Source organism: Coloeus monedula (genome assembly GCF_965178545.1).
Source record: "Coloeus monedula genome assembly, chromosome: 4".
NCBI classification, from domain to species: Eukaryota; Metazoa; Chordata; class Aves; order Passeriformes; family Corvidae; genus Coloeus; species Coloeus monedula.
Genome location: NC_138784.1, coordinates 64,839,881 through 64,863,048, shown reverse-complemented (window position 1 = coordinate 64,863,048; position 23,168 = coordinate 64,839,881). Strand labels below are relative to the sequence as shown.

The 23,168-nt window shown below is 37.9% G+C and overlaps 1 protein-coding gene across 2 annotated transcripts in view; it reads left to right on the top strand.

Annotated features, from left to right (window-relative positions):
* The window catches only part of MAGI2 (membrane associated guanylate kinase, WW and PDZ domain containing 2), a gene marked incomplete at both ends in the record, with an annotated part of 715,368 nt that overhangs the window by 567,563 nt on the left and 124,637 nt on the right, over positions 1–23,168 (top strand). The window lies entirely within an intron of this gene.

Below are 23,168 nucleotides of genomic sequence, written 5' to 3'. Positions count from 1 at the left end.
GCAAACCACTGTCTGAAAGGTCACATCAGGTCTATGTATGGATGAAACTCTTTTGAAGGAAGATTAATTCAGTTTCCAAGCAGCTGTCACCTTCCTTAGGAAAAGAAAATGAGAAAATAATAGAACTATTGCAGTTGGCAGGGACCTTCAATCACTAACTCCCTGCTTAAAACAGCACTAACTTTGTGATTGGATCAGGTTTCTCAAGGTCTTGAGAAAATTTCATGACACAGATTCCACAGCCTCCACATGGACTCCTGTCCCAGCGTTTCACCACTCTCATGGTGAAGACTTTTGCCAAGAAGTTGTGGATGCCCCATCCCTGGAAATGTTGAAGGCCAGGTTGGACAGGGCCCTGAGCAACCTGGTCTAGTGGGTGGCAAGGGTAGTAGATGACCTTGAAAGCCCCTTTCAACACAAACCATTCTATTGTTGTCTGATTTTTGTTCTTTAGGTCTGGTTGGGCTTTCCACAGGTGCAGCTGGTTAGTAGGGACTGAAGTACTGTGTTCCTGTGTTTGAGCAGCCCTGTTACTCTGTACCATCTCTTCCCCTCAGTCCTTGTTCTTCAGATAATAAATCATGCTGCACATTGGTAATGAGGCGTGCATAGTTTATCCTTCCATTTCTCACCAAGACATTGAAAGAAAGACGGTAGTTTGAGATTTTTGTTGCCTTTGCAGAAAACCAAGTTCATAGTGGCCAGAGTCACTGTGAAGATATTCTAAACTTTGACAACTAATCATTGTGGATGGATAACAGCAGGAGAGAAGGATCCTTTTAGTGTGTTACAGTACAGGGAGCAGACACAAACTCACACAGGCACGCATGATGCAAGTGGAATAGTCTGAAGTGATTTTTCTGGAAATTTCATTTCATCCTTCTTTTATTGTTGTCAACTTTTTTATCCTAGTCATGTCCATATGTCAGAATAAATCACCCTGAATTCTAGTTTATTTTGTAGGACTCTCCAGAACTCTGCAAGTAGGAAGTGTGAAGGTTGTGAAAAGTATTATTTAAAAAAAAAAAAAAAACAAAAAAAAACAGAATTTGCTTGAAATTTATGTTATACCCGGCATGATGTTTCTAATGCCAAATAGATAAACAGAAAATTTACATGAAGAAGTAAAACGTAAGAAAGAAGTAGAATATAGATTTTTGGCACTGATTTTATAAAATACATTAGTCTAATAGCTTTTTAATTCTCAGTTCTTGTTGCCATTTTAACTTAATGCAATTTAGTTACCAAAGGCAAAATTTATTAAATTAGGTGACTAAGTGAACAAAGGATATAACAGACTTCCTGAAGTTCAAAAGATTTCAGTGACATAAACTTCATTTTTCCCTAATATTTTCATACTATCTAATACATGGCATGAGAGCTTTTCCTTATTTGTCATGGTTTAGCATTCTCAGATTAAGCACTCAAATACAGTTACTTGATAAGCCCTCTGGAGTGTGGGCTGGTTATTAGTGAACTTGGTCATATGGAGTTCTTTCCTCTGGAAAACAGGGTATCCTCGAAACTTACTTGAATTTTTATGCTGAAATTGAACATGGGTTTCATAGTACTGTTTATGGTCATTATTGTAGTCATGGATTGTGATGAGAACATGTAAGAAAAATGTGCTTTAAAATGCACAGAAATAGCATTGGTTTTATCCTCAGGTAATTAATTCAACTACATTAGCAATGCAAAGCAGAAATGTACATTCAAATATATAATCACTCTATACTTATGTGACCCCAAACATACAAAATTAGATCTCAGAGCAAATTTTGGCCTCAAATGTCTTCATTTTTAAGAAGAGTGACAGATTCTGATGTAAAGTAATTGGAGAATCTCAGACTAAGGATTGTGGCATCTAACATGGTTTCTATGATAAAGTAATTTCTAAATATGGTAATGGTAAACTGAAAAAATATATTTAAGGTCAGCATGTTTATAAAAGCACTGTTCAACAAAGTGCTTGTATTTTCTGATATCAAATCTTTTTCACATTTCCTGAATTAGAATTTCTCTCGCTATTCAGCTATTTTACAATATAATCAACGGAAGGTATGAAAGTCTCCCAGGTTCTATCAATAGCTTTTTGTTCATAAAGCTGTTAAAATCTTACATTTGAAAACTACTTGAAATTACATAAGTTTCTTTTTGTTTGTTAAGTAGGCATCATTGGATAATGAATAGAGCTTTTAAATTTGATTTTATTTATTCTTTTGATACAAACTGTGTGTTGTTCAATTTATGTGCACTCCAGATATGATCAGAGTCATGGGAAGCTTTGATTAGTGATCGAAACATCATATTGTGGCAATAGGGCATCATAGTAGAAATTCTGAGGGTAGTGACAATGATCTGTGAACAACCTGAGTGTAAGGGATAACCACAGGCAGTGGTGCTCCCAGCTCTAATATAATTCTGGACCCTGTCCCTTGCAAGGCTGCAAGGTGGTTTTGGCCTAGTGGTTATCGAAATCTTCATGCTTCAGACCTGCATTAGATTTGGGGGGAAAAGGAAGAAAAGGCACCATCTCTTTTATCTTACCTAATCTTTGGCCGCAAGCTGAAGACACCAAAGCTGTACTTCAAGCTAATTGTTAAAGAAATAAGCTCACAGAAAACTACCATTGTAGCTTTGGTTTATTTCTCCACCCAAAATCTAATGTAGGGGTCAGGTACAAATGGTGTTCAAAGAGTGAGTCTGTGTAAGACATTGTCACTCTACTACACAAAGTAGTTTGACCTGAAGGTTTCAAAATGGAGCAATTTTGGATTTCATCCTTTGGAACATAGAGCCATAGAATGGTTTGGGTTGGAAAGGGCCTCAAGATCATCCAGTCCCACCTCCCATACCAGAAACAGGTCTACCTTCCACTAAACCAGGTGGAACTCCAGCATGTGACCACACAGCTTGGTGTCACTGGCAAGCTTCTTGAGGGTACACTCAATCCCTGTGTCCAAATCACCAACAAAGATGTTTAATGGTGCCTGTCCCAGTACTGACCCCTGAGGAACACTGCTGAAAGCCTGGAAGCCACTGGGAACACAGAAGCAGCTGCCTGACAGTGACCTGGCATTGCTGTGAAACAAAGCAGTGAGGCAAACCGAGTGCACTGAGATGCAACAAGAGATATCTGAGGTCCTGACAATCTATCAGCACCACTTGGTGCTCAGTGATGGGCACTAAGGGGTATTTATATTTGTCCTAGACCCACAATAAACCTCACAAGCAGACTCAGAGGAACCACATCTCAGTGGATGAGTCAAAAACAAGCAAAATTACATTCCTGATCCTATTTGCCAGATGTTTCGGAATTTGTAGGGCTATTATGCCCTCATGTAAATCTAGCATCTGTGCTCTAATGGCTGTTAATAATCCTGAAAATGCCTTTCTAGGACATGTTTTAGCATTTGGAGCTCAATCAAGCTTCTGTATATGAACATTACACTCCACAGCATCTCTGTCCACCTCAGGACAGCCTAGGAGCTGATACCACATTCTTTTCTGGGAGGTTACTTTGCTTTGTCTTGTCTGAAGCCTCATGCAGCTGATAGAATACTGTCTATATTTAAGAGGCCCCTGCATTCCATTAAAATGCTGAGTGAACATCACTGGTAAAAGACTGCATCTACATGAAAAGATTTTTGTACAGTGACTGATTTTGACTGACTGCTGTTCTAAGGCAAACAAAGATTTAGGCCTGTGGCTGAGTTAGATAAAAGCTCAAGCTGCAAAGGCAAAAACTCTCCTACGATTCTCAAGGTTATTCAATGGACTGTATAAACTGAAACACTCCCACATAATCATGCTCAGGGAAAGATTCTCACTCTCCACATTTCAGCAAGCTTCATTTCCTTTGCTGAAAGTTTCCAGGGAACAGTTCAAAGACATGGTGCTCAAGTGGTTCTTGGAGTCTGGTGATGACCCTTCTGGATGATGAGTATCTTTGGCCATTGCAGGTTGAACTTTCCAGAAACATAAATCTGTGGTGAAATGTCATAGCTCAACAGTGTGAATCAAGAAAGGGGAAACATATTTTTTCATTTCATCTGCCAAGCATATACTTGGCCAGCTTTAAGATGCTAAATCATCTGTAAACAATGCAGAATTGGGCTTTTTTAGATGTTGTTCTCTCGGGAATGGTAGTTTTTCTATATTGATTGATCTATTTTAGAGATGGAAATTCATAAAGATAAGTTTCAGCTAACAAATATACTTGTCTACAATACAGGCGTCTACACCTACCATATAAACAGACATCTATTACTTTTGTATGACTGTGATAGGATGAAGCCTAGAGACAAAAGCTAGGGATTGGTCCCACATCTACCACTCAGAATTTCTACTGCACCTTAGAGATCTCCAAAGGGAATGAGCTGATAGAAATGCTGGAAGGAGTGACCCATGGCCTTGCTGCTGTCTGTGGATGTACTGTCAAGACCATAACAATCTTCTGCATATGATGAATTTTTCAAGAAGTTGAAGTTACTTTAAATGTAAGCAAATTGGAGAAACCACACTTGTTGATCTACAAAGACTTAAATGTTATTATTTAAGTGAGTAAGAGCAAACCCAAAGCCATTATCAGGTGGTTGACCCTACAATGTCACTAGGCTTAGGCAATAATTATCTAGTTTCATTAATGCATACTTTTTTCACAGTAAGGCTAATATCTTACAACCTTTATAAAAAGTGGAGTACTCAAGACAGAAGGAATTGGGGATATCTGCAAAGGATGTATTTTTACAAGTTCAAAGAGATCCTCAATTCTGTTCCATTTATCCATTGTCAGATCATGTGAACAAACCATCATCTCATCTAATGTGAGATCAGCTGAGATAAAAGCTGTCTAGTTTGAGCAACAGAAGAGATGAACTATGTATGCACAAAGAATGCCTTCAGTCCAAAGAAGCAAATATGTTAAAATTAAAATCTATGTTTTGGCAGTCATCTGGAAATATTAATACTTTCAGAACATTACTCCAAGTATCAAGACCACACACCACATGCTCTTTTTCAAACCTGTCATGTCCTTCTGATGTACTGTCAGTCAAAACCCAACTGATAATCTCTTTTACAACATTCTCTGCCCTTGGTAGCCAACTGTTTGCCACAGTTGCCATCTCAAGAGGCACACTGACCAGGAGCCTGTCACATACGTGTAGGGCTTGATTTCCACAGTACCACAAGCTGGCTGAAATTTAGTTATCTCACCTGCCTGATACCTCCTTATCCAGTGGCTCTAGGAAAACTGGCCTCCCAAAGTTAAGGCATGGTGTTAGGAACATGAGAAGCTGGGCTACTAGTTGGGCTGCTGAGGAAGCACTATCTTTTCATTGCTGTTATGCCTCCCCAGGCTAAAACACTCCATTAATATGCACCAAGGCCTCATGAAATGTCAGTCTTGCAGCTGCAAGCTGGTTCCAGGTGAGACAGGACTGTGAGAGCAGAGCAGAACATACAAAACCAGCTTGTGTTATCAGCTTCCCTTACTACCCCTGCTTTATTTGGAAGCTAGGATGTTTTATCTGATGTTTTAGTCTAGCTGAGACTGCACATCTCTCTCTGTCTCCATATGTTGCTAATCATCCCATGGAGTTCAGAGAACAAAAATTAACTGTTTGGAAAGTAACTAACAGCAATAACACAAATTACTTCAGGCATCAGAGAGAGTGATTTCTCCCACCCACGTTAGGCCAGTCAGTGTGAATTTGTGTTATATTTACTGCTTGTATTCCAGCATCCTCCAGGCAGATGATGAAATGGTGCAAAGCACAGCAGAAGTACTATATTTGCATCAGATACAACCAAAATCTACAGTTCCTTCCACCAGTGGTGCTGGTTACATTTTCTTGTTTGTGAGACATGCGAAGAGTAACTATTTGTTAAAACCTCAGCCTGGTTTTTCAGTACCAGTCTTCTTTCATTTCACAATTTAATTTGGTTTTTTAAGTCAAGGAGATTGAGAGGAGCCACAGAGGAGATTTTCTGGAACCACAATGTGAGTGCTTTGGTTTTTACACCAGACATGAGGATGGAGTTAATAGATGCCCAGCTAATTCATAGCTAGAACAAACAGATATAACCTTTTTCTTCCCCTTTTTGTAGCACACAGCATCCCATTTAACTTTATATTTTATATTTCTCACCATAAAAACTTGTGCATCATATAACTAATGCCAAAACCATTCAAGAGGTGTAGTTAAAATTAGCCCTGTTTTAACAATCTATCAGTATTGCTGGTCCTCACAATTTTAACCTGAGTCTCTATGTAACCAGAATTCTTTAAAGCAAAACTGTTAATTAATTGTTTGTTCTTTAAAGGGGACTAAATGTGAATCTTAAATTTTACAGGATAAATCTTCTATTCCCCTGTCACAGAGGAAAGTGCTGAAGCATGACCACATTATATTTAAGGGGTTTCAAACATGAAGAAAAGAAAAAAAATGCCAGTCTTATTATTTATTTGATATCATATATTAAGACTCACTTTCACTGTGGAAATGGATATGACTTGTGGTTTTAAATGTGTGATGGTGACAGTAAACATAATACTTGCCTCTTAGGAATATTAATAGCAATTAAGAGATTCTTTTTCAATTCCCCTTTTTTTCATATTTTAAGGCAGGCAATTCATTGAGTTCTGCATGTAATTAGAAAGATCAGGAGGTAGTACTTAGGTTGCTAGAAATTTTTTGTGTTTGTGCTACTTTTTTCTAAGATTGATTTTCCATTATATTTTTTATATTTCTATGGCTTTCACATAAGTTGGTACAGCAGTCACAGTAATATCTGTAAATTTCTCCTTATGTTAACCAAAGGACTAGGAAAGGTGTCTACTTTTGTCACAAAGTTACTGAATTTTAGTCTCCATGAGGTTCTTATTTTAATGTTTCCTTCATATTTTCCTTCTTTTGATACTCACTATATTGTGAGGTATTCATTGAATGCTAGCCAGGACAGAGATGAGCCTAGACTAAAAAAAGTATCCATATTTTGTATACCACACACTATTACTGTCTATACCTGGGGTCTTTGTGTGTACCTTGTCAGATTTTTTAGTTGGCTGGTGTGAAATCCATACCCTTGTGTTCTCTCTGAGTTGCAAAAAATCCACGTCGGTATCTGCTCTGCCCGATAGAGCTTGAGTCTGTGCTGCCTCTCCGAGCTACTGAGCATTGTTAAGTACTGCCTACAAACAGACATTCCTCCAGATATGAAGAGAGCTTTTGATTCTTTTTAGCCCTGTCATTTGTCTATTCCCTTGAAGTCTTCAATTAAAATTATTTATGCAAACTGAAAGAGCAATTGTAGCAGAGCATCTAAGCTGGACTTCAAAATGCTTCTGAAAATGGACAGTGTGTTGTTTAAGTCACAGGAACAATTTTTTTAAAAATTCTTGGGAAATTCTCTCCACATCACGCACTGTCTCACTTCATGAGATGATTCTGGGCTTGCATTGTTAGCAAAAATGGAGCTCTGTGGTCTCTGACTCCGTATCTTGAGGTTTAGGCCTAAAGTCTGCCATAATGTAGAAAGTTTGGGAATCTTCTATCTCAAGTTTTAGGCTTAGTACCTTAACTCAAGGTGGTTCAAAGCAAGACAGTAAGGAAGATATATCCACAAGAAGGGTGGCAATAGGGAGGAAAATGTTTCCTCCAGGAGGTTTCTGAGACTACCAATAAGTGGGGGCAGTTCAGCTGCATAAACATAGGTGTCCAGTGCCATTAAAGGTTCCAGGGATCCCACTTGGCCTCCTCCTGCCTTTCCAGGCAGCACTCTCTTGTGAAAGTCCTGTGTGCTACCTGCAGGTCACATATATCTCAAATGCCAAAGGCTCTTTCAAATGACATTAGACACCTCCTTCAACAACCTCATTCCTCCTTCAACAAGGAGTGTGTTAATAGACCCCATTGGTTTTCCTTATCATCTATTAGAGATTGATTAATTACTGTAATAATAATCCTTTTCTGACAGTTTTAAGAGTATTTGTTTCCCCTGGCCTAATTCAAAACTAATATTTGTGGTTTTATGAATACTTAAAAGAAGCAACAGAAACCCTTTTAAAATTAATAGGCTTAATTCTTTCTCGTGTAACTATTCAGACAACAACATTATAAGAAGTCTGATGATTGAGTTCAACCAAATACTGGGGATTATAAATTCATTTTCATCTCTAGCGCTTACAATATTTTGCTTCGTATATTATTGGTACCATAAAGAATATGCCAATATTAGGATTGAATATTATACATGTAATTTGTTTTCTTTCCTGTGGTGAATTTTCTTCAAAAGTCATTTTGAAGTGAGTCGCTCATTTTTTTCAAGTCCACATATTACACAGAAATGCAGGAGAATCTGAAAAGAACACCAATCTTTCATTTTGCTTTGATAAAATCCATATTTATACACAGGAGACAACTCGTAATACACTTGGTTTATGGCACTTATTTCATTTTGAAAGAAGTTCACATTTGACACTATGTTTTGATCTATGTTTATCAGTCCCAAGAGTGACAACGTGTGCTTGCTACTTGAAACAGTAAAATACTGGACACGTAAATAGGTGAAATTCTGGATTATGTAACCATAAGCCACATAATCCTCTGCAGAAGAGAGTATGTGAACAGGTCTGCTTATATGTGATAAGTTTTTTCTAGTATTTAAGGCATTAGAGCAACTCTTCCAGCACCAACTATAGAAAGCTGAAGATACTTGGTTAGAGATGGCTGAGCTCTGTCCAGCCATGCTAGATTCCACATGTACAGCACTTACTGTCTTTTATCCAGATGTTTCAGCTTTGACCTGATTCTCCCTGCAGTTATGTTTTTGTTTAACCCAGGAACCAACGGTGAAGTAATTTAATGGGAAGGGAGGGCATAATGGAAATACGATCTATGATAATACAAAAATCCTGTCTCTTATGGACAAATGCAACACAAAACATAAACACATGACATACACAACCTGTTTAACCTAAGGCATGAGCCTCAGTCTCTTTTATAAAAAGAGTGAGTGGAGACCTTCTGTTGCTCAAAGGTGCTATATGTTTAGCAGAAAATGAGATCATACAGAAATCAAGAAATATGGTAAAGTAAAATGTGAAAGAGTAAAGGTGAAAAAGCAAAGAGGCTATTTGGACACAAATTACTCAAGTATTTGCAGTCTTGCATTCTTTTTAGTTCAAGGTCTGACTTCATGGAAAAAATGGACACAAAGACCAAAAGCATAGGGAAGGATACTAAAACTATGTCATACTTATTTCAGTATGCAAAATACAAAGGCAAAAAACGTTAAATTATTTATTCTGTCCACTATCACCTCCTAATACACCTTTATGCAATTTTAGTGTTCATGTTGTCATAAACACTTGTGTATGACAGGTTCTAGGAAGCCCATAAATTCATTCTTCAGTATGAACTTCATCATGCAAAATCTGCAGATTCTGCCACTAGGACATTTTACATAGACCAGGAGATGATAAATATATTATCATAAGCCTGGTATTTATTAGGACAGTTTTTGTAAGTTTTGCAAGTTGCACCTTGAGTAAGCAGTGTGTGCTGAACTCAGTGGCTGCCAAAAATGCTGCAGTTGCAGAAATTACTTTTCTTCTATCAGATTAATCTGTCTCACATGATTTGGCTATTTGTATGAACAGACAAAAATATACATTGAAAGTAATAGTCATCGTCTTCTCATGTACTATTTCATTCAATAAATAATGACATCTTGTTTCTTAAGAAGAATGATGTATGAAGTCAGAAGGAGGTTCTCACTATATAAAGAGATGACAGGGAAAGTGAGAATTTAATACTGCATGATGAAAATAATCTAGAACTGTACTTTTCAATATCATCAGCCATGCCACATTGAATTTTCTTTTGGTTTGGCATATAGGGCTTTATTATACAATTTAATTATCAAAACAAAAAGTATTTATCTGAGTTTCGGATTTTCATTTTCATTTTGTATTAAAAAATTAATAGATTTGTGCAACCAAATACAATCTGTATCTATATTAAAATCTGAGAGTTCAGAAATTCCCCTCATTTTTTTGCTTTAACCATTGAGAACAAATTTTAAACTTTTCAGGACTTTAAGAATAAATTAAGTAATTAATTTTAAGATAAAATTTCTTCTGTATATTTAGAATGGGAAATATCTTTGTTGAAAGTTAGCAGACATTTTGCTTGAACAAATTTGTTTACATCTATGTACCTGAATTTCCCCATCCAAAAGGAGAAATAGTCATTTTAAAACTTAGTGAAGTCCAGTAATTATTGAAGTTAGCAACTCCCATCATAGCTGCTAAAAATGTTAGTGAAGAGAAGCCTAATGGAGTGCAGCTTGAGGTATTAAGGCCAAATACAGTCAAAGTCCAACTGAGCAATGTATATTAAAAGAAAAAGCTGTTCTCAATCGCACATGGATCAGTATTTTTGTCGGTGCTGAGTTTTATAATTTGATGTGTGGCATGAAGTAAAACTATCCAGAGTTAAATTAGAGATGACAAAACATTTCCAGGCATATAAATCATATTTGAGGAGCTTTGCAAACCTTTAACTAATGGGGAGTTACAGAGACATTTGAGGCAATTTTATTAGAAGTTCACTTCTAAAACCATCTTTCACTGTCTGTTGCCAGAATCAGGATATTAGCACAGATGCACCTCTCATCTGACCCTGTTTAGCTGCTCACGTAGCTCTTTGTAAGAAGAGCAAAGTTTATTCCAGCACTTATGCAACTGCCTCTTTGTAATTGATGATTCTGACATTTAAAAAATGGCTTGTTTGTTTAAAGACCTGTAATGAAAATTTCTGAATGACATAAGGAGCACTTTTCTGACCAGGAGGCGGGCATGAAGTGAATCCTGATGGAAAGTGAGAAGCCCCTGGAAAAATTCTTCCAGTTTTTTCCCTCTCTGCCCCACAAAGGTATTCTCCCGTCGGCAGTCACATAAGAGTGATGTTGTCTCTGAGTCGGTGGATGGCGGTGGAGCTCGAGGTGCCCTGCTGCTCCCGAACGCTCTGTGTTTGCAGCAGTGGGAGCTGCCTGGGCACTACTTGCCCCTCCTCAGCTCCTCCTTCAGCGGGTACCAGAGGGAATCGGTGCCATGGTGGTGGAGCCAGGGTCCCCTAAAAACTGCTCTGCTGCCATGCCCAGATGAGGGCTGTGTACAGGAGCTTCAGTGTTTTGCCAGGTCTCAGCTATCAGCCTCAGGGGGTGACTGGCTTGTGGAGAGGGGAGAAGAGGGTCCAATCTCCAGAGCCTGGGTGCAGAACAGGGAGAAAACTGACTGGACTAGGATATGCTGAAGCTGAAGATGAGATAGTTTGTTTTTGTTCTGTGGGGAGGCAGGGAGAAAAGACAGTAATTTTATGCTAGAAATGGCTGGAGAGTGGGTGTTTCTATGCATGTGTGAGCATGTAGGAGGCAGGAGGGGGAGGGCAAGGTACTAAGAAAAAGAAGAAAGGCGCTCTGCAAGAAAGGTCTGAGAGCAGTGATGTGAGTACAGATCTTTTAAACACTGGCAGTTTCACTCCTTTTGGTGTATTGCCTTCTTTTTCAGCTCCAAATTGAAGTAAATTACAATTCATTGTATTAAACTAATCTCTTCTGCATTAAAATCAGCATCATTGTATGTAGTATTTACTGAGACTTTCTTTGCCGTACTGAGCTGTTACAGCTGGTGATTGGGGTCAGCGGCTCTGACCCAGGAAGAGATGACTGGTCCGGGGAGATGGTCCCGAAAGGAATCGCCTTCCTGAGGCCCGGTGTCTTCCCTCAGCAGCTGGCAGGAGGGCCCTTGCAGAGGCTGTCAGCTCTTTAGTGATTGTCAGCTCATGATTCCAGCTCAGCTCTGCAGGGCAGCCTCCAGGCCAAGCCAGACCAGAGAGAGAGACGAGAGGCCCGTGTGGCTGGTTCTGCACAAAGGCAGCTTTATTATGGGTCCCCTCCGGCGAAGGGGAAAGCCAGGGACGAGAACCCCCTCTGAGAGCCCCAGGGGCCAGAGGGCTTGCTTTTACAGGGATACAGGGGATGAGTGAAGACCAATGGGTTACAGAGGATCTGGGATGGGTGAGGACCAATGGGTTACGAAGGATCTGCATAGGGTCTCCTAAAGGACTGTGGGTCTGTCTTTTCTTGCCGTGACCAAAGAAGTGGTTGCCTTTCCAGGGAGTCCTGCTGGGCGATTGCGAAATCTCTTATCTCAGCAGAGATCCCTCCAGGGCAGGGGCTGGGCATACCCCACACTGAGCATCACCTGTAGTCCTGCTGGGGAAAAGTCAGATAATATTGGACACCCTTTCTTGATAGCTGTTCCTTGAGAATTTATTCATAGGCTAAAAGTCAGTCATACAGCATCTTAGATTATGCTGCTATTCTTTGTGATCTCTTCTATTCCACTTTTACATAAGCAAAATAACAAGTCTCAATTAGCAAAGGCTATCATCAGTTCATGATTGTTGGCCTGAAATCATGCCTTTGAATCCTGCAAACCCATCAGTTCTGAAGAAGCTGTCAGAGCTAAGCCTGTAACATTGTGAAGGGCAGAAAGAGCACAGAAAAAAATTGGTTGTTTTGCACTGGGGTGATTCAAAAACAGCATCAGAAAGAGGTGGGAAACTGGAAAATTAGGAAATTGAGGTAATGATGAGAATCTGACAGTGCTTTCTTGTAAGGGGGAAGTGGAGAAACATCGTTCTTGAGTGAAAGACACACTAGATATGGTGGGCAGCATTAATCATACCCCTATCACTATCGTGTTACCAGGATTATTTTCCTGATATGCGGCAGAGCCTCAGCCAGCACTCTTGGTAGTCATCTTGTTTGTGGATTCTGGTTGACTTTCTTCCACTGAAATCTCCACAAAGGTCTGTGTGCCACACAGCAGCCTGGTGTGCTCAGGCAGGCTTTCCTCAGGCAATTTAAGAGGAAGACACCCAGCCACAGCAAAGACACTGCCTCCTGTCAGACCTTGTCACTGGCACTAGAAACCACGCGTGTACTTAACCTTGTTTATTTAACAAGTGGAATTGAGGGTAGATTGCCAAATTCCACAGGAAATTTATGCAACACTGCAGTGCTACACGTGGTATGAAAATATTGATCACGTTTTATGTATAAACACATTTTGTGTTTATACTTTTAATATCATTTAAGAAGGTTGTATTATTTTAGTGGGACGGAGTTGTTCTAACACAGATAGGAGAAGTCGAAAACACTCATATCATCTCTGGTCATTTTCCAGGCAGGTCACAATGGCAGCATCATTACTCAGAGCTCAAAAAAGCTTCCTTTTTTTGGTAGATTTTTTTTTTAAATCTCTTTATTCTGTCCTGTTCCAATTATTTTCTGCATATCAGACAAGAGTGTATTTTTTTAGGCCAAACTTGATTGCATCAAAAGATGCCGTTGGCTATTATATAAGAGATTCTAGTGTTTCTAGCACAGTTGAAAAATAGTTCTGAATTGTTTAGAGAAATAGGGATAATAAGAATTGTACTTGAGAAATTGTTTGTGTCAAAAACTCTACTCTAACCAAGGTGCTGAGTGGATGGATTTTTATTTCATGCTGTGCAGTGTTGTAAATACTATGTTTCAATAGTCCATTCAGTCCTGAAAGCAGGATTGTGATACTTTAATCATTTTGTTTGCTACAAGAATAATGAATTCATCTTTGCTAGGTCATAATACTTATCATTTCAAGTCAACTGGAAGTAATATTTTTCCAAAAATGTTGGAGGGGTGTTAAAAAAAAATTCAAATTGAAAATATTATGAGCTTAAGAGCATTCTATGAAGAAACAAAATCACAATGTTTCTAATTTTTAGAGGGTTTTTTAATTTAACTATTCCAGAAAAATTGCCACAGACTGAGAAAGTCTTCTACCTAACCCCAAGCTAGGTGTGATCAGCCTGGTCCCAGGGATATAGGATTTCATCTTTTCCACATAAAAATATATCCACACTTAGATTGTAGTCTCACCTTGCATCTGTGTGTCAGAATCGGGAGCTAATTTTTTCTCCAGTATGAATTCTGTGTTGAACATGGTTTACCACAGGCTGACAGGAAAAGCCAGGCTTTCCCTGATTTGGGTCTCCAGTTGGTTGTGCAGAAGTGGCAGTGGCCATGGCAAGCCACATCAGGCTGGCTCATGCTCTGTCTCTCTCCCCCTCTCCTTCTCTCTCTCTCCCTCTCTATCTCACATAACTGAAAACCCAGCTGTGGGGGAAACAGCCAGGCCAAGTACAGTAAAAAGGAGGGACTAGAACAAAGACCCTGTAGCAAAGAATAAAATATAAAGTATCATCTCAATAAAGACTGTATCAGAATCTGTTTGCACAATGCAAACACAATCAAGACAGTGTAGACAACCTTTAATCTATCATTTTCCAAAAGATTACCCCAAATTTGAAGTATATAATAAAAATCGTAAAAGGTACTTGAAACAATCTCTCTCAGAGTCAAGACTGGAAGGAGAAAGTCAGTGTGTTTAGTCAGTTTCTGACAGCCTTCCCATGGCAATGCAAGCAGCCCTGTCCAGTGGACAAGCAGAGCCATGCATAATACCTGTACAGTATAATTGCATCCACTTCAACAGACTGCAGCAAGATTTATACTCTTTCTTGCAGTGACAGCAAGTTCTTCTCCCAGCTATTAGAAATTACATGAGATACAACTATTTGTGACCTCTGTTTGTATACTGCAAGAGCAGGGTTTAGGGACAGGCTGAATATAGAACCTACTCCTTCAGAGTAATTTAAATTTCTCATGCACCATAGCCTTACTATTTTATTACTATTATTTATCTAAACAGATATTATTTTATATCCTGTTTTATCTGTAAAAGAGAAAAATCACATTAAGCTCATATAATTTTCATTCCTTTTTCTTTCATTTCTTTGCATTTCAGTCAATTTGATGCAACAGTATTATTCTTCCATTAGATGAAGGTACACCTCGTATTTTTGTGTTTGAATTAGGCAGTGCATCTGTCTTTTAATGTGGGAGAGCAAGATATTTGAGGAAATTGCAGAATGCTCATGTAACTAATTCCTCTTTTAATGGCAACATTTTTTAATCTCTTTCACATCTTGTTGGTATCTAAGCACATCTGGATTTTACTTAGGTATTCAAAATCGTCGTTATGCCTCAAGAGCATTCTTCCCAAATGGATTCTATTTGTGCCAGTGAAAAAGAAGAATATATTATCATTCATCTTAAACAGTCTCGCTTTTGCAGATTCCCATTAACTACAAAATAACTACTACAAAAATAACCATACAGACAAGTACTCATTCTACTTTTCGTGTTGGGGGAAGGGCAAGACTCCTTTTACAGAAGAAATGTAGAGGGTGGGGAGGAGAGAGTTGAGAAAATAGTTCTAATCCAAAGTAGAACCTTCCAGTGGAACAGAAGCACATCTGTTATGTGCAAACAGAAGCATGGGCATGCAGAAGGCTTGCAACTGGACCTGAACCTCATCTTTGATATTACAAATTTTAATGATGATTTTTTTTTGAATGACAGGATAAAGTCATTAGTAGGTTTGGGGACCATGCTGTTTGTAAGATTATCTATGGACAGGCAAGGACTGTGCAAATACAGAAATGCCTTTCAGCTTCCTTGGCCAGCATGGGGGACAGTAGGCACTGATATCAGAGGCATTTGTCTCACAATTTCTTCACATCATTTTATTTCTCCTTCCACTGCTGATAGTATTTGGTTTTTCTCTATTTCCATGTCACTTAATTGACATTATCTGTTCCACTATTCCCTTGTACTAGGCTGGCTTTGAGGGATCTCTGGTGCTATGGGGCTCTTTCTGATAGCAGCAGCCTAAAACTGGACACAAGGACAGATGTGTTCCGCTCTGTCAGGGTGAAGGCTGTCCTGTGCCTTCAAGCCCAAGTGAACATAACTGGAAGAAAATGTGCCACCTCTGCTTATCAGAAGCTCTGCACCAGAGAAATAGCTATGCTTGCTGTTCTATAAATTCCAGATTGCCTCAGAATCCAAAACATGCTCTCCATTTTTTAGACTGGAGGGACCACTTATTCTCCTTCTAAATCAGTACTGTTTTTGAAGCTAGCTGAAGATATATGAATAAGTGTGAAAATATGCATACTTCTGTTTTCCAAAAGTACCTTTTAGATGAGTTCTACTAGGTGGAGTTGTGGTATTCAGCATTTAGTTTGCAGCTCATTGCAATAAATCTGGGAGGACAGTGAAGTCAGAGAACGAAAATATGGTCACTGTTAATATCAAAGTTACTGTCCTCTCTTTTTATGGTGTCTGTCACATAAGAAATAAGCACACTGAGAAGAAGCACTCACACTAGTTATCCCTAGCATCTTGAATAATTCATAGAAGTAGTGTTAGAAATTGTGCTATAGGGACATTAACAACATGGAATCACTTTAGTTTTTTTTCATAAACCCCTTCTACTGTCTCAGTTAATCAGAATACTCCTTGCCATGGGAATGCTAGCAGTGCTGTTACAATAGTTTTGGCATAAGAGATACAAATACACATCTTTTTGGAAGGATTGTGAAAAGACTGGATAGTTTCATTCTCAATAAAAATAAAATTATAGAACTCTTCAGAATTTTTTTCTTCACCGTGTTTAATTGTAATTCCACTTATTCATTAACCCTGAAAGCCTTGACAATGTTTCAATATTAGTTTACAGTATTACAGGCTCACTAGGCATTTAATGCATTGATTGATTGGTTCATCTTTATGTATGTAAAATTTGTCAAGGCCAAACAATTTTTGGATTCCTTGGTGAAAATGGCTAAAAGACTGTCAGTTTCAAAATTATGCAATTCTTTCTTCTAAATACTAATTGAAAACATAATGTATCAGCTATTAATGGTATAAAATTAGGGAAAAATTATATTTTGTAATTATAATATTTAGTACATTTTTATCAATTATTGTAAAATCTTGTTCTATTTTGGGTATTGGTTTATTGTTCTTTATTGTTTATTGTATTGAACAGGTACTAAGTCTCCCTGATACATCATCATAAAATCCATGAAATCAAAATGCACTAGGTCAAAGAAACACTGCATGCATTCATCCAGCAATGCTTCACTTTACTATTACAACAACATTATTTATGGTGATGTCTCTCTTGTTAGTGTCAGCAGCCCCATCTTTGGTTTTAGTGATTTACAAAGACAGTTTTGGGTTTCTTTTCTGAACTTGTAGTTTGTAATAAATGCAGAGAGAGCTAAAATAGACAAGAAGCTGTACTTTCATTTTTATACCCTGGGCTGTTTGGTTTTTTTTTTAGTTTGATCTTAGGTACCTGAGTTTCTCTGATTATAATCCCCATTGAAAATAATAACTGTGTAATTTCACTGTATTTCTAAAATTTGCAGTTGACATATAAGCATCTGACACCTGTATTTTTTGTCTGGAAACCATTTTCTGGTAGTGCCTGTATGTGAGCATTGCTTGCATACAAGTCTGAAAAATTAATAATTTTATCCTTAAAATGCCATAAGAAGCAGAAATAACAAAAGGAGTTTTAATGTGAATCGCCATCCATTTTAAAAACAATAACTTTTCGAGCAGGATTCACTAGTGTACTCCAGTCTGTTTGTGCCTTCCTGAAGCAGGACAGGGATTTTAGACAGGCAGCCAGTTAGGGTATTTTTAAAGACAGGGAAGAACAGAGCACCCGGTGCACAGCTTCTGCTTTCTCTATCACTCTGCTGCTGGCATTCTTGTCCCACATTCCTCCTGCTCCTTCTATTCCTGTACCCCACAGCACACACTCTCATCCATTGCTCACCCTTAGTTATCCCGTCTCCAGCATGCTGCATCCATTAACACATGGCACTCTTCCCTTCTTTGTGCACTTCTCATGCAGCATTTCTAAGAAGGAAGTTTATGGAGTGGCTGTCCCAGTTCCCTCCATTTTTACAGGCTTTCCAAAGAAGAGGAAGTTGTGCATATAATATGCTTGAGAGAACTTTTCCATGAATCACCTTCTACCACTATGGCTACCATCTCCAATGGGATGGGAGGCTACAGCTTGATCTCAGTTTTTGATGGACATAAAAGCAATAGACTTCTCAGGACAGATGGTGCTACCTACTTTGTCAGGAGCAGGATAGAAATACTGCATGGTAGCAAATGACATTAAGTGGTAGCCTTTTGAGGAAAAATTAGATACAATGACAATTTTGGGAAGGTCTTTTTAATTACAGGCCACCCTTGAAATGATTCACAGGGAACATTGGGAGATGGCAGGCATAGTGTGAGACTGCTTTTTTCATGGTCTGAACAAATAGTTTGATATGGCATCACAGTCATTCATAATAACACATTTTAATTTACTTTTATTCATTAGTTAATTAACAAATTGATAAATTTAGACATCCAGAAAATTAATTCTTTTCTAAAGAGGAAGATATGGCGTGTTCTCATACATAACAGGCTTAATGCCCCTTTATATATAAGATCTCAGATTTGACTTCTGGACAGCAATTGATGTATCCATATTGCAGCACAGTTTGTGGCAAGTGTTGTGATCCAAACATTCAACTGAACCCCTACATTGCACTCGAAAATGATGGAGTATTTGCCTGCAATGGTATTGTTATTGGTCATATATTTACTGCAGTGGAAGTGAAGTCCCAACAATATTGTGACTCCTCAGTGCTATAAACCATACAAGAGCACCACAAATTCTCCTCTCTCTCAGAAACCACAACAGAAAATAGAGAAGGTGGACAAGACATACAAGGAGGAAGAACAGCTAGTGGGAGACTGGATAATCCTCATAAAAGGAGAATGTGATTCTTAGCTGTAGAGCTAAAAGGGTAGAAAGTGACCTTTTCCTAACTATTATAAGGCTGGAGTTTTCTGTGTGTTATAAAACAGTTTTAAAGAAGGAGCTTGGTGGGACTTTTGTTAATGATTTTTCCTCCTTCTTCCTACCAAAAAAAAATATTATGCAAGCTGAATTTTATAGTTTATACTCAGTGTAGTATTCAAAGATCAGCTGAAAGTGAAAGAGTAGTTATTCAGTGGTGAAGGTGTTAAATTGTTTTGCAAAGAGTAAAAATATATTGTCCTTGAAAACGAGTGCTTGGCAGTGAAAGAGGCTCTAGAGATATTAAGGCAACCAACATTTGCTTGGAAGGAAGGTCAGTTTGATAATACATTACCCTCTATTAACCTGGAAAAGTACTGTAAAACCTTAGAGAACCTGAAGGGACACCATTATTTATCTTTACTATGCAATTTTAAAGCAAGTAATATATTTATACATACCTGAAAAACTATTGAATAGATCTTTTGGTATAGAAATTATGTGAGAAACTCTCTGAAGTTAAGGTAATATTTTCTTGTTGATGATTTTACCATCAAAAAAAAGATGATATAGAGGTAATGCATAAAATAAGCACATACAAACTAAAATTTGAATGGCCTTTATAAAACTTATGAGTAGAAAATTACTTATATACTAGCCATAGATTTGTATAAGCATTTGTTAATTAATTGGTAATCAAATATAGCTCCATTTCAGATGCACTGAGGTATTTATATGTAGTAGACTATTAAAAAAAATTCATTTATTTAGCTAGTAATTACTTCAGTGTTTTGATACATTTAATTTCTGCTGCATAAAATGTTCCCTGTCTTTAATTTTGCACAAAAGCATTATTCTGTAGTGATCCAGACATGTTTTGATGTCTGGGTCTCCTGAAAGGTGCTGTCCTTGTAAACCCAGTTGACTACTTTCAAGGTAACAGCAAGATTTGAGGATCTATATATATGTACAACTAGGAGTGCACATACAGATATTCTGGATTTCTGGTTTGGCATGACAGGAGAAGCTCCAATACCTAGGATGAAGCAGTGAATGGGCACACATTTCATTACAACTGGCAGGATCAAGGACACAAGATGTTTAATCAGAGTCAGATTCTTCGGCATAAAGTTTGGTAGTGAATTTATAGCATAAGAAGTAGCACCTGGGACAACAGTAAATATTTCTTTTGGGAAGAATGTGGATGCATATTACTGTTATTGTAGACTGACCTTGCTAATCAATACTTCAGAACAACACCTTCAGATTTGGTGCCTGGCATTTGGCTTCACATTCATGGTTTGGATCTGAAATAAGCACACTGATTGCTGGCAGCTCACATTGATCTCAGTTAGCAGAATGTGGACCTGAACAATGAATACACAAAACATCCACAAATCAAAGCTTTAAGTCTTAGCTTTAAATTAAGTTAATAACCTGACTGATAGTCAAATCAGATTTGTACTGGTCTCAGAGAGTCAGCTGGTGAATTAGGTGCCTGGATGGGCACTTGTGTGAGTGTAGCAGGAAAAACAAAGTATTGATCAAACAATGATGAAAATCCTAGTTTTACCAAATAGATAACAGAGTTACAAAAATTACCCTCTTCTGGCAGTAATGCCCACTTCAGTTACAAGGAATCTCCTTGGAAACCATAATATCTCTACAATAGAAATTAATTTTCAAGTTGTACCTCTATAGATTTTAAATGGAAACTAATCCTACTCATCTATCTTTGCTCGTTTTTTAAGTGTCCAACAAACTGCTGTTACTTCCACAAATCACTATTTTAGTATGTGACTAGTTATTCTTGTCCTCATGGTGCTAGCATTACTCAAAGAAATAAAATAGCTCTATTAACCATTTCAGTTCACAACATGACTGCCTATTACTAAAAATTCCCAGTAACATATATATATATATATATATATATTTCAACATATGAAGGCATTTGTCACTGCACTGCAGCATCTTTATAAATGCTCCATCTAATTCCTCACCTCATCCGTCTCCCTTTTTCCTTCCTGGCAGTTTATGTCAGGAATCAGCAGTGGCAATGGTGTGCAGTTGACAGTGCTGCTGAAAATGTCTTCCACCAGGGACAGGTGGCACATTGCCAGAATTCCCAGTTGGCCACAGGGTCTGCTTGGTATTTACATCATGCTTTTCCATACCCTTATGCCTTTAGGCTGCCAGGAGGCTGGCTGGGCTACTTTCCTCCTCCTGGGAGCCATTACCTAGATAAATGTGATGTGCTGCCTACAGAAATAAAATGTGCGTACAAAAGCAAATGTGTTGTAAATTTTGCCCTCCTTTTTCTTAAGAAAAAGAAGGGTTTCATTTCTGCATGAGCCTCTGCACACAGTGACACCTTTCAAAGTGATCCCAAATAGCTATGCAAACGTGGCATACATTTTTTATCTCGCTCTTCAGATCCACTGACGTTCTGTCACGCAGTTCATTCACACCAGGCATTTCAGGATGCACAAGTAGTTCCCGCAAGCAAAGCTTAGACAGAACAAGCTTACATAATTTGTAAATAAAAGGCTGCTTTGAAAATTGGACCTTTTTCTTTTTATGTGGTCTTGCCTCCAATATACTTACCATCTTTTAAGTAATTACTTTTTTTGTAAAGTAGCAGTTTTAACGACTATGCTATGCTTTCAGATGCTTGAAGTGAAAAACTGTTTCTAGGAAGAAAATTTGCCTACTCTTTACTACTTTATGATCAGCATTCAACTAAGTATGCTTTTGCTATTGCATTATTTACATTTTTTAATCTACAGTGTTTCATGTTTACTGGATCAGCAAATAATCAAGGTCTTTAGATTTTTCTGGAATGTATTTTATTTCTCTCCCAAATAAATGCTTCTATTTAAATAGCTTTTACCACTATATGCAAAATACAAATAAAATTGAAATAGTTTCTTTTGCTAATCCACATCTGCCTGAGTGTAATTACATGATATATGCTGGTTAAGCACAAAAATTTTGAATAGACAGCTTTTTAATTAGGCATATGCATTGGGTCACAGTAGAATTAAAATGAGTTCTAAAAAATTGATTGTATAAAAATGGCACCTGCTTACTCAACAGATCTGAGTCTTGGCTAAAGTTGCAGACAAGTGTCCATGTCACATCTTTGTGTTGGCCCCTGAAGCAAAGTTCAGACCCAGTGTGCGCAGTCCTTCCGATGATGGGAACAGCTTTTAGCCCGAGTTAATCACTCCTACAATGCTGTTTTGTACATTACTGACTCAAATGTGACAAACAGATGATTTATATCTCTTTCTCAGGTTTCAGTAAGAGGAAAATCTAGGGCTGTCTTATGCCAGTTTGAGGCCTGAATGCCTAGGAATACATGTTGGCTTGACCTTTTGTCTGATTTAAATAAATAATAAAAATAAAAATAATTAATGATCAAATAATTAATAATTTTTATTACCCTGATTTTTTTCCCCTGAACCTCAGTTCCCAGAGTTCGCTGAGTGAAAGCAGGATCTGTGGTAAATGGTTACCTGTTAGCTTTGCTGAGTTTGTCACACATGGTTAAAACTTTCTGTATGTGGTGAAGACTGAGAAATGGTTCTTCCATGCCAGTATGAGCAGTGACATTTTAATGGACTATTCAGTGTTCTTGCATACCAGAAAGTGGTCCTGAAACTATTTCTGAGTGCAGAGGCAGCTGACCACTATGTGTCCCAGCAGTTCTTTTGATTTCACTGTGGCTGCTGCAGTACCATCTGTGAGAAATTTGGTTTAAAGCTGATAATAAAGTGGTCAGTTTTAAATTTAGTTCTTTCAATCAGTAGCTGTAGTTATTGTATGCGTGTACTTCTCCCCAGGTTACCTTCTTGATACATTGTAGCAGTTGATCTAATATTCCTCTTTAGAAGAAACAAGTAAGGATTTTCTTGGCAGGTATTTTAAGTCTTTCAGTACTAATATGCAATAGTTATCTTACACTGCAATCCCCTTTAAGAAGTTGTTATAATTCCAAAATTTTTATTTAAAAATAAGGATAATTTTGTATTAACAAAATTAAGGGCCCCCTCCCCCCCTTTTTTTTTAAGACAAATCAGGCTACCATGAACTACAGGACCCTAGGCTTTCTCTTTGGTTTGTAAAAGTCAGGCCATCAGATCTTAGCAGCTAGAGCCAAATAGATTTTACAAGGTACTGTGGAAAGTCAGAGTACAAGAAATCAGAGAATTTCTGTTTATGCAGAACTTTCTGAAACCTCTTACGTCCAAAACATTTCTTCTAGCCATTTGTAATGGAAGTTATTTATTCACACACTGGATTAACACCTATGGCAAGTGGAAGG